This window comes from Dermacentor silvarum, chromosome 3, assembly GCF_013339745.2.
Source record: "Dermacentor silvarum isolate Dsil-2018 chromosome 3, BIME_Dsil_1.4, whole genome shotgun sequence".
Classification (NCBI taxonomy): Eukaryota; Metazoa; Arthropoda; class Arachnida; order Ixodida; family Ixodidae; genus Dermacentor; species Dermacentor silvarum.
Genome location: NC_051156.1, coordinates 116,967,576 through 116,978,457, shown reverse-complemented (window position 1 = coordinate 116,978,457; position 10,882 = coordinate 116,967,576).

Genomic DNA, 10,882 nt, shown 5'->3' with positions numbered 1-10,882 from the left:
TAGCCATCGCTCTTCTTTAAGGTCCGGTTCTATGCTGTCCTCTCTGTATATTGCTCTCACCTCTGTGCATTTCCATAAGACGTGCAAGTGCTATAAGCAAAAGTTGAACGTGCATTCAAATCGACGTTGAACCATAAAGCATCCGGTGCTCCTTAGACTTGTTGAAACACACCTGCACTGAACAGCTGGCGACTAATGCCACGGGTGACAAACTTAGTCCGTGGCAACAGAAACAGGAAGCTTGCCACATGCAGACTACATCTACTTTTTAACCCTTCGCTCTTTCGCTACAGTTAGTGTTATGATATATTTTAGTGTCTGACTGTGCGTGAGTACAACCGAAAAGTGCATCTTGCGTTACTGAGGGTCTAACCAATGTTTGCAGAAATAGCGCGATATCTTCGGTAGTCTGCAGCGCGTATGCACATGTTCTTTTTTTCGAAAGCCACTGCATTTGCAACACTTTCAGACGTGATAAAGTAGAAAATGACAACATAGAGTTCGCTTTCTGCTATTCTTGAGATTCCTACGCCCAGTGATTTCGGAGGACTATTTCTCGTGCAGTAGACACAAGCGGCAGAAACCGTTTGTGGGTTGTACATAGCATAACCGAAAGTACCCTAACTAAGGCACGTGGCAGTGTGAATTCGACTTGTTATGGCTTGAAAAGACTTCAAACGTGCTAATTACACGATCTTGAGAAACTGCGGGGTACAGTGAACAGAAAAAACAGCATTCACCACGTGCACATTAATTTCGCCTCCACAGCTGCTCGCTAATTGAATTCACTAGAATTTTAAAGGACAACCTGATTGCCCATAACACGTAGGCTGCTCAGTTCAAGTGAAAGATGTGAATTGATAACCTAATGTTGCATCATGCCTCCACTAAATTAATGATCTATTAGCATAGGCGTATCTAGCAGGGGGCACTTGCCCCCCCCCCCCCCCCCACTTTTGAAAGCCAACACTTTCCACCAAACATAGCTGAAGCAAAATTTAATTTCTTCTTTTCGGTGACGGAAGCCGATTGCCAATCATTACTGTGTTTTTCGTGATGCTCCGCCGGTGCGCTTGACACCCTGTACCCTTTGGCTACATCATTGCGGTGCTGTTGTAGGCTTGTTTTTAAGTTCCCCATTCCGCCTTATAGCACGCCTGGCAGTCTTGGCACGAATTTTTGTAGAACGATGCCAGGGTAATTTCTTTTTTGAGATGGCCTTTCACTCTCACGAGTTGCTGCGTTATTTGCTTGTAGAGATATGGCAGATTCGCCCTTCGTAACCTTTTAAAATCCTTGAAATGACTCGCTCACCCGTCGTGCCTAAAGAAGTGAAGCCCGCTTCCTTGTACTTGCTCTGGCAGGAGGGTGAGCAGCACGCCTTTTTTCCGTCGTTATAGGTTGGTCGGGATAGCCATTGTCGAGGAAGTCTTCAGCTCAAGTTTTCGTGCGACAGCAGTGGAGCATAAAAGCGGAATGCAAAATATATAGGCTAAACTGGGAACTTAAAAGGAAGGCTATACCAGCGCCGCAATGATGTAACCAAGTGGCACACTGTGTCAAACGCACTGCCAGAGCATCAGGAAAAAACAGGACACGGTATTGATTGGAAATCGACTTCCGTCATCGAAAAGACAACGACATCGCTCTAAAGTTCTCGGAGATTCTGCAACACCACCGACTCAGCAGAAGAACGTATCCATCACCACACAAGAAGCTGAGCAAAGAGGAACAAGTCATCCTCCGCCGCCTACAGACAAACACCTATGTACACGGAATAATCATGCACAGACTATATCCTACACAGTACTCATACTCATGCACCCACTGTGACGTCCCAGACACCCTGCAACACATGGTCCAGGATTGCCCACTGCGTGACACATCCCCAGACCCCAACTCACAAGCTCAACAAGACGACACAAGACACGAGGAGCAACCCAACTCAGCGCACTTCTCTACCACCACTGAAACGTGGGAGGCGAAGCTTTCCTCTGACGACCTGGACGATCAACGCAGTCTTGTCGCCCGGGCCAAGGAGGCAGCCCAAGCCGGAGGGTTCCTGGAATAAGGAATCCTCCCACCTAGGGTGAACCGGGTCCTGACTCGGATTACCGTTTCGGAAAATAAACGTTTATTTCTCTCTCTCTCATTGAAAATGAGAAGAAATTCTCCCGCTTGTTCCATGAATCATTTTGCAGATAATCTACGGCACGTACAATTGACCGGACACGGGGACTCCCCCTGAGCTATACGCAAACACATTACGTCATTCATCATGTATATAATAAAGACCGTCATGGTACCTCGTTCATTGTGAACAAGGCACCCGTATTGGGTGCAAGAACGCCAAAAACATTCTCGTTTTCCTTTTGGTTTTTCGGTTGGCGAGTGCTCGTTTTCTTAAACCATCTCGCAATTTTTATGCGTTATGCACGGCATTTAGGTGTTTTTTCCCGGTATCCTCGGCAAACTATGCGACGAACGTTGCTTATATTTCTTCTAAGTATGAAGCAATGTTCTGAGTGAAGAGTGATAAATGTTTATTCTGTGTAGGTTCATTACAGAGTTTGTAGAAAGTTACTCATTCAAGAATTCCAGGGTGCCATACTGCCACAAATGTAAATGTTTTCCGGATTCATAAAACAACTGCACGTTATAAGAACTTGAAATTTTGTCAGAATATGTAGAATTTCGAGCGAGATGAGTTGCTAAACATTCACGTTACTGCTTTAAATGGAATTACTGCAAATAATTACTAAACCCTTAATTTTCCATGTGCTTCTTGTGCATCATATGAGATTCGTAATTTTTTTCTCTGGTGTCCTCGGTGAGCTAAACAAGGCATCTTGTTTATATCTGGGTAAAGCTAGGGGCATGGTGTGGGTAATGCATGTGTAGGGGATGTTTCAAATGAGTTGGTTAAATGCGCCTTTTGCAGTAACTTAAGGGGAACAACACGCCAAGTTTATGTACGATGGTAAATGCGTGTTGATCAAACACAGTTTTGAAACATCGCAAGCAAGCATTTGAAAATATCACACTACGGTTATTGGAGCGATAGCTCTACTACTCCAGATACAAACCCAGAAAACGCCTGGTTCCGCAAATCTGACCTTCAAGCTCAGCAAAGGTCAAACTGGGACTACCACTACCGGCGGCTGCTGCTTACGCCCCGCCATATCTTGAAAGCGATCTGGGATGTGGACAAAGTGCGCCGATTGCTGGTAGCTTCGTATGCGCTGTGCTTTCCACGCTTAGTTCGCGTTGAAGCGAGACGCAGCATGAAGGTCAATTCGCTCGCTGCTGCTGCCGCGCCGAGCAGCGTCTGTGTTCTATTGTGGTGCAATTGCAGATGCGGTAGTTGCTGACCGCGCTGAGCAGTGTAGTTTAACTTGGTTTAACCGCGTTGAACCCCGGCAAATCTTTACTCAGATTTCCCAATGTCCCAAGACAACTCTGCGTTTCAGAAATGTTATACATTGAAAGAATAAGCAGCACTTTAAATGCATTGTGCCGCGAATTTATAACGTTAGTGGCTTATTTTGAAGCGTTACGAATAATTCTTGAACTCCCCTTTTTCTTGCGTGATATATTAGGCTCGCCTGGTGTTCTCACTGAACTGAAAAAGGCAGCTTCTTTATTTTGGTAACTGTAAGGACCAGGTAATGGGTGATGTGTAGGTAAAGCTTAAAACAGATAGGTAATCAATAAATTCCCTATGCAAGCGCTCTAAAGCGTTATGAGCGTGTCTAACGAGTGGGGCAGAATTGAGACCGCTACTCTGGAACCCTATGGTAAATGTTCTGGCGAAGTAACATGGGTGTTAATGAATTACTGGCTTTTTAAAAATTTATCCCAGCACGAAGAGCTCCAAAACATTACACGTGGGCATGGTTTCAAACGGAACAGTCATATACGGGCAACGTTTTCAAGCATGCGATATAATTACAGGAAACTGAAACGTTTATTGCAACTGCTCGAAAGAAACAGCTTCGCTGGAAATGGGGTAGTAATTCTCCAAGGTCGCACATATCTGCTGTCTTTTTTTCTTGTGAATATTGCAAGTAATTTAAGTGTATTGTATTTTGTTGCGTATGACCTCAACAATATACTATTACGTTAACTATAGATACATTCGTGCTGTAGGCTTCAACACCAAGTAGAATTATTTGTCTAATTATTAAAATTGTGTGTAGCAAATGTGCTTTTTTATTATTGCGCGCCGTACTGCTGCTACAGTGCGGGATCAGGGACCTCTGTGAGGCACTCATTGCCTTAGTACCTGCATCATCTTGAATTTTGTATAGTTCCAAGAAATAAATGCAAATGAAAATAATTTCTCGGGCCCTCATGGTTCACCATGTGCGATTGATAAATAGGCCATAAAAATAAGTAACAGACGCCTTTTCCGGGCTCTATCACATAATATAATAGTAATTTGCAATTATAATATACAGGGTGTTTCAGCGAACACTTTCAAAAATTCTTAAAGATTGCCTGTGGCAGATAGCACAATTCTAGTTGATGAGCTGGTCTACTCGAAAAGGCGGACCTTACTTGCACAAAAATTGAAATGCATAATGAAATAATTAACAGAAATTAACTAATTAAGTTTTTAACTAATTGCCTGATGGCCGATATTGCAATTTACAAATTGTAGCCGTGGAGTTCGCAAGGCTGATCCACTTGGAACGAATTCTCGGGATGACACCAGTTTCGAGATATTAATTCCAGAACTTCGCGGAGAAATGCATTGGCGTTCCAGTTAGGTTCTTAACAAAACGTCACTTCATGCATTGAAGCTCAAAATTAACTGGAATGCCAATGCATTTCTCCGCAAAGTTCGGGAATTAATATCTCGAAACTGGTGTCATCCTGAGAATTATTTCAAAGTGGATAAGCTTCGCGAACTCCATGGCTACAATTTGTAGATTGCAATAAGGGCCATCAGGTAATTATTTTAAAACTTAATTAGTGAATTTTTGTTAATTAGTCGATTATGCATTTCAATTATTTGTGCCAGTAATGTCCGCCTCTTCGAGTAGACCACCTCATTAACTAGAATTATGCTATCTGCCACAGGCAACCTTAAATAAATTTTGAAAATGTTCGCTGAAACACCCTGTATATAGCGAGAGAGAGAGAGGAGCAAGTGGTTTGCGGTTTGCCCCCCCCCCCTCCCCCCACTCGAGCAGTAGTTGGTACGCCACTGTCTATAAGTTATTAATTTTCTGCCACGTGACCTTACCTTTTATCTGGCAGGATGTTGTAGTTGTGGTCAGATCAGGAAGTTAGAGTCATCAACATGAGCGGTCTAGTAAAAACGATTACCAACTTTTTTTTCGCCTATCACCGCGCTGTACGAGTTTTTATTTTTACATTCCGGCCTCATTGGAATACGGGAGCGATTGCGGGAAATCAAAATCGCGGCCTTGTTCTCAGCACAGGTACGTCATAACTATGAGTGAACACAGGGCGCAATATTTGGCGCTAGCTTTCATGAGGAGGGCTTTCGCTAGCTGCGGGGGCGTACCTTGCCTTCTTATCGCTGTCTGCAAACGCTCCGCCCAAGCACCAAGATACACCAAAAAGACCAACAACCAATATGATAGGTTTCAAAAAGGGTGCAATATTGGAGCCTTTGCATCGTTGCATCGTTCACCTCGCCTACCTACGGCAGTTTGTCAAGGCTGCTCTGTATTAGACTTTTCGGACGGGTTGTAATTTCGTGACACACCAAATGCGAACGCCTAACACGAGCTGTACCGGAGAACTCTCGATTTTAACGCTATACCGATTCATACACCAAACGAAGTCGGGGTGTAGTCATGCCTCATTAAAAAAACAAAAAAAAATCTTTCACGTGAGTTGTGTCTAACGACGGCCAGGCAGGCAGGCAGGTAGGCAGGCGGGTGGGTGGGCGGACGGGCAAGTGGTCATGCGGGCACGCAAGCAGGCAGGCAGGCAAAATTTCAGCCATTTCCATGGTAGGTACCGCTCTTTAATGAACTTTCATGCCGACTAGGGGCACGGTGTTTGTGAGAGTTGGTATTTGCCAGTGGTTATGTTTCACTTGGTATGTGCAGCTTTTCCATGACCATCTTTGACGTCAATTTTGGTCGCTGGCTATCACCACAACAACAAACACCACTATGCACCGCGCTCCGCATCAATTCGCAATCCGTGCCAAAAGCATTAATAACTGATGCTTAGTGCGTGAGACAAAAATTGCAAAAGTGTCAGAGTATGCCTGATTATTAACATGCAGATAATGAAGGTAATGTTCACTAGCCTGTTAGACCAACAAGCACTCATAAATTCATTGTCAGGTACTAGATTCTAGGCAGGATTACGTTTATCTAGGTTCATTACTGACAGGGGACCCTGAACATGAGAACGAATGTACAGAAAAATGAAAATGGGTCGCAGCCCATACGGCAGGCATTAACAAATCGTGACCGGGAGCTTACCGCGGTCGTTGACGAAAAAGTGCGCAATCATGGCATTCTACAGGTACTAACATATGGAGCAGAAACTTGGATGGTAACGAGAAACTTGCGCACAAGTTAAGGACTGCGCAACGAGCCACGGAGCGAAAAATGTTAGGCGTAACGTTAAGCGATAAGGAGAGGGTAAAGTGGATCAGAAAGCAAAAGGGGTAGCCGAGAGAGAGAAAGAGAAAAACGAGAAGGAAAGGGTAGGGAGGTTAACCAAGGACGTGACCGGTTGGCTACCCTACGCTTGGGGAGAGGGAAGGGGGAAGAATAGATAAGGAGCGAGAATATAAAGGAAATCATAAAGAGTCGGTCATTCACACAGTCAGTCGCAGAGCAAGGTCCACTGTCACAAGCGTTCATATAGTCCAGTCTCCTTCAAGAAGTGAAGAAGAGCTTTTGTGGCCTTTCGCATGCAAGAATGCGTAGGCCATGGTCCCAGCATTTTTTCCTCTGACAGCACTCTGCTATCAAACATGCTGAGTTGAGCTTGAAGAATCCGTCGTTGAGCGTCAAAAGCTGGGCAATGACATAGAAGGTGCTCTAGCGTCTCATCGCACCCGCACGAATTGCATGCCGCACTGTTAGCCATTCCTATTAGGAATGATTAGGAATTTGTAGGTGTGACGCCCAACCACACGCGACATAGTGGGTTAGCCGACATTTTAGTTGAAATCAAGAGGTAGAAGTGGAGCTGCGCATGGCCACGTAATTCGTACAGCTCATAATCGGTGGTCCATTGTTTCACAGAGTGGCGGCTAAGGGAAAAGAAGCGCCGCCGAGGATGTCAGAAAATTAGGTGGGCGATGAAATGAGTAAATTTGCAGTCACAATTTGGAATCAGCTACCACAGGCCAGGAGTAATCGGAGTTTGCATCCTGTAGTGGACATGGAAATAGGCTGATGACATGTTACAACGTGGGAAATTGTTTCGGAATTTTAAAGCACTAGTTGTTGCTCCCGAGCCTCAGTTTGTACTGCGAGGCCGCATTCGCAGACTTAAAGAACGGCGTCTGCCTCGGCCTGTATACCACGACCCCGACCTTGGTTTCTTACCATATGTGCAGTGACGGCTTGGAACAGAGTCCGACCTGAAGCAAAGTCCGCGACGAGAACACATTTGATCCAAAACCAGTTCAAATGTTGAACCGTTATATGCTTTGCGTGCGGTGCTGTGCAATATTCTGACATGCTCAGTATTTTGATTAACGTGTGCTCTTAAGAAGCGGGTAAATATACGGAAACTTAATCGGCTAATCGTCGTGGTGATGTTCTTAGATGAGTCTTGACTTTTATGAGGTGTTACGTGGACATTGACAGACACAGAAGTTTAGAGCTCCAGGCTTGGACGTCCCCAAGTTATTTATTATCGAGCTCCAAAATTGCAGCGTATACGTGCCTTTGTGCAACTCGTCTGTCTCGGAATGCGGGCGCCTTAAACTCTAAAACAATTTTTTGACTTGGTGCGACGCATTTTCGTGTTTCATCAGCTGAGGAGAAGCCAAGGACCAGCAATAAACGATGACACGACGTAAAAGTGTGATAGGCGGCAAAACTTGCGCGTACGAATGTTACGTAGAGAAGTTTTCTGTCATAAATTGTGCAGTGTCGGTAGCTACGGTTTCTGTGGGCATTTGTCTTTCATGGCTGATGTAAAAGCTCTCCTTGCCCTCGACACAGATCCTATGCGAAGAAAGAGCGTGTGTCGTTGTCAGCTGGCACCAGACCACATCGTCGACCAGCACCTTAGCCGTCACCGGCTGCCGAGACAGCTGATATTGTGACGGTAGCATATGCGCTGCATTACAACCGCACATTCATGCTTGTGCTGTGCAGCGCAATCATACACAATCCTGATGGACGTGTGGGTGCTGCTAGCCGTGTTTTGTAGCCATATGAGCTATTTCTTATCATCATCATCATCAGCCTATAGTTTATGTCGACTGCAGGACGAAATCCTCTCCCTGCGATCTCCAATTACTCCTGTCTTGCGCTAGCGTATTCCAACTTGCGCCTGCAAATTTCCTAAATTCATCATTCCATCTGGTATTCTGCCGACCTCGATTGTGCTTCCCTTCTCTTGGTATCCATTCGGTAACCCTAATAGTCCACCGGTTATCCATCCTACGAATTACATGGCCTGCCCAGCTCCATTTCTTCCGCTTAATGTCAACTAGAATATCGGCTATCCCCGTTTTTTCTCTGATCCACACCGCTCTCTTCCTGTCTCTTAACGTTAATCCTAACATTTTTTATTCCATCGCTCTTTGTGCGGTTCTTAACTTGTTCTCGAGCTTCTTTGTTAACCTCCAAGTTTCCGCCCCATATGTTAGCACCGGTAGAATGCAATGATTGTACACTTTTACTTTCAACGACACTGGTAAGCTCCCAGTCGAGCTTCTTTGTTAACCTCCAAGTTTCCGCCCCATATGTTAGCACCGGTAGAATGCAATGATTGTACACTTTTACTTTCAACGACACTGGTAAGCTCCCAGTCGAGCTTCTTTGTTAACCTCCAAGTTTCCGCCCCATATGTTAGCACCGGTAGTATGCAATGATTGTACACTTTTCTTTTCAACGACAGTGGTAAGCTCCCAGTCCAGATTTGGCAATGCCTGCCGTATGCACTCCAACTCAATTTTATTCTTCTGTAAATTTCTTTCTCGTGATCAGGGTCCGCTGTGAGTAATTGACCTAGATAAATGTACTCCTTTACAGACTCTAGAGGCTGACTGGCGATCCTGAATTCTTGTTCCCTTGCCAGGCTATTGAACATTATCTTTGTCTTCTGCATATTTATCTTCAACCCCACTTTTACACTTTATTACATTTCTTATGCAGCATTCTATTTTGTTCTTTAAATGCAATGAAAAAAATTGTCGTTTTGTAATAGGGTGGTGCTGCTGCTACAGGCGGGATTAGCCTGGGCCACCTGGCCGGCCATTGCTCCGCCTGAGCACCTCTTTCTGCGCCAAATATGCCAAGATGTGTCCATCAGTCCTGCCATACGCAGAAATGTGAGAATAGTGCCATTGGCGGTGGTGCGGTGAATGGGCGATTGCGGTTGTCGGCTCCGTAGCAGACGCCCAGAAAAGGAGGCTGTCGAAAAGGCGTGAAAGGCTCAGTGAATTCCACCCATATTACCAGTGCACAGAAAAAAAGGTACCAAGTTTTCCAAGCAGCTCACCTTGCCTGATAATGAACTTGAAGCTGTGCAAAGGGAAATGGTTAGAAAGGCGGAGCAAGAAAACCAAGAGCGGTGCCTGCTCGACCGTGTGCATAGCCTTCATATGAGCACCAAGCGTCAGCAAACGTGAGTGAAAGACAAGCTCAAACTTATTGTGTCGTTCTCCAACAAAGAGGGACTGAGACTGATGACAGCTGTTAAAGAAGGCGGTTTTGTTACCCTGCCCACAGTGAGCTACCTGTAAAAATCTCAACAAGCCATCGGAAAGAATGTATCCAAGGTGAATGCACTGATGGACGTGCAAATTGTAGAGTGGTCACATTATGCAAGGATATAAACTCCATGAAGCTAGCCAATCATATCCGTACCAATAAGTGTAGCACATTACCAATGTTGTTAGTGCTATGACCAGCGGCGTAACAACTATTTCTCGACTGGGAGGGGCAAACCGCAAACGATGTGACTCTCTCTCTCTCTCTCTCTCTCTCTATATATATATATATATATATATATATATATGTATATATATATATATATATATTTATTTATTTATTTATTTATTTATCTAAATATTCGCACAAAAAGTGAAAAAGCCTGCAAATGCGTATGTCAGGTATTTTTGTATTTATCAGACATAAACCTACTTATCAATCGTACACGGTAAACCATGAGGGCCCGAAAAATGATTTGAATTAAGATTTATTTCTTGACGCTATATCAAATCTATCTATGATGCAGGGACAAAAGGCAGTGAGTGCCCAGAAGTGTCTGATCCCGCTCAGTAGCAGCAGTGCAGCGCACGTAAGAAAATGCACGTTTGTTACGGACAATTTTGCTAACTAAACAAAGAATTGTACTTAGTGTTTAAGCTTATATGCAGTAATAATGTATTGTTGGTTAAGGTAATAATATTGTCAAGGTTATACACTACGAAGTACAATCAACATAAATCACTTGCAATACCCACAAGAAAGACAGACAGCAGATGTGTGCGACCTAGGAAAATTACTATCAAATTTCCAGCGAACTTGTTCCTTTCAAGCAGTTTGAATAAAAGCTTCAGTTTCCTGTAATTATATGACATAGTTTAAAATAGTTGCCCGTATATGACTGTTCCGTTTGAAAACTTGCCTGCATATAATGCTTTGGAGCACTTTTTGTTTGAAATTTTTAAAAAGCTAGTAATTCGTTAACACAC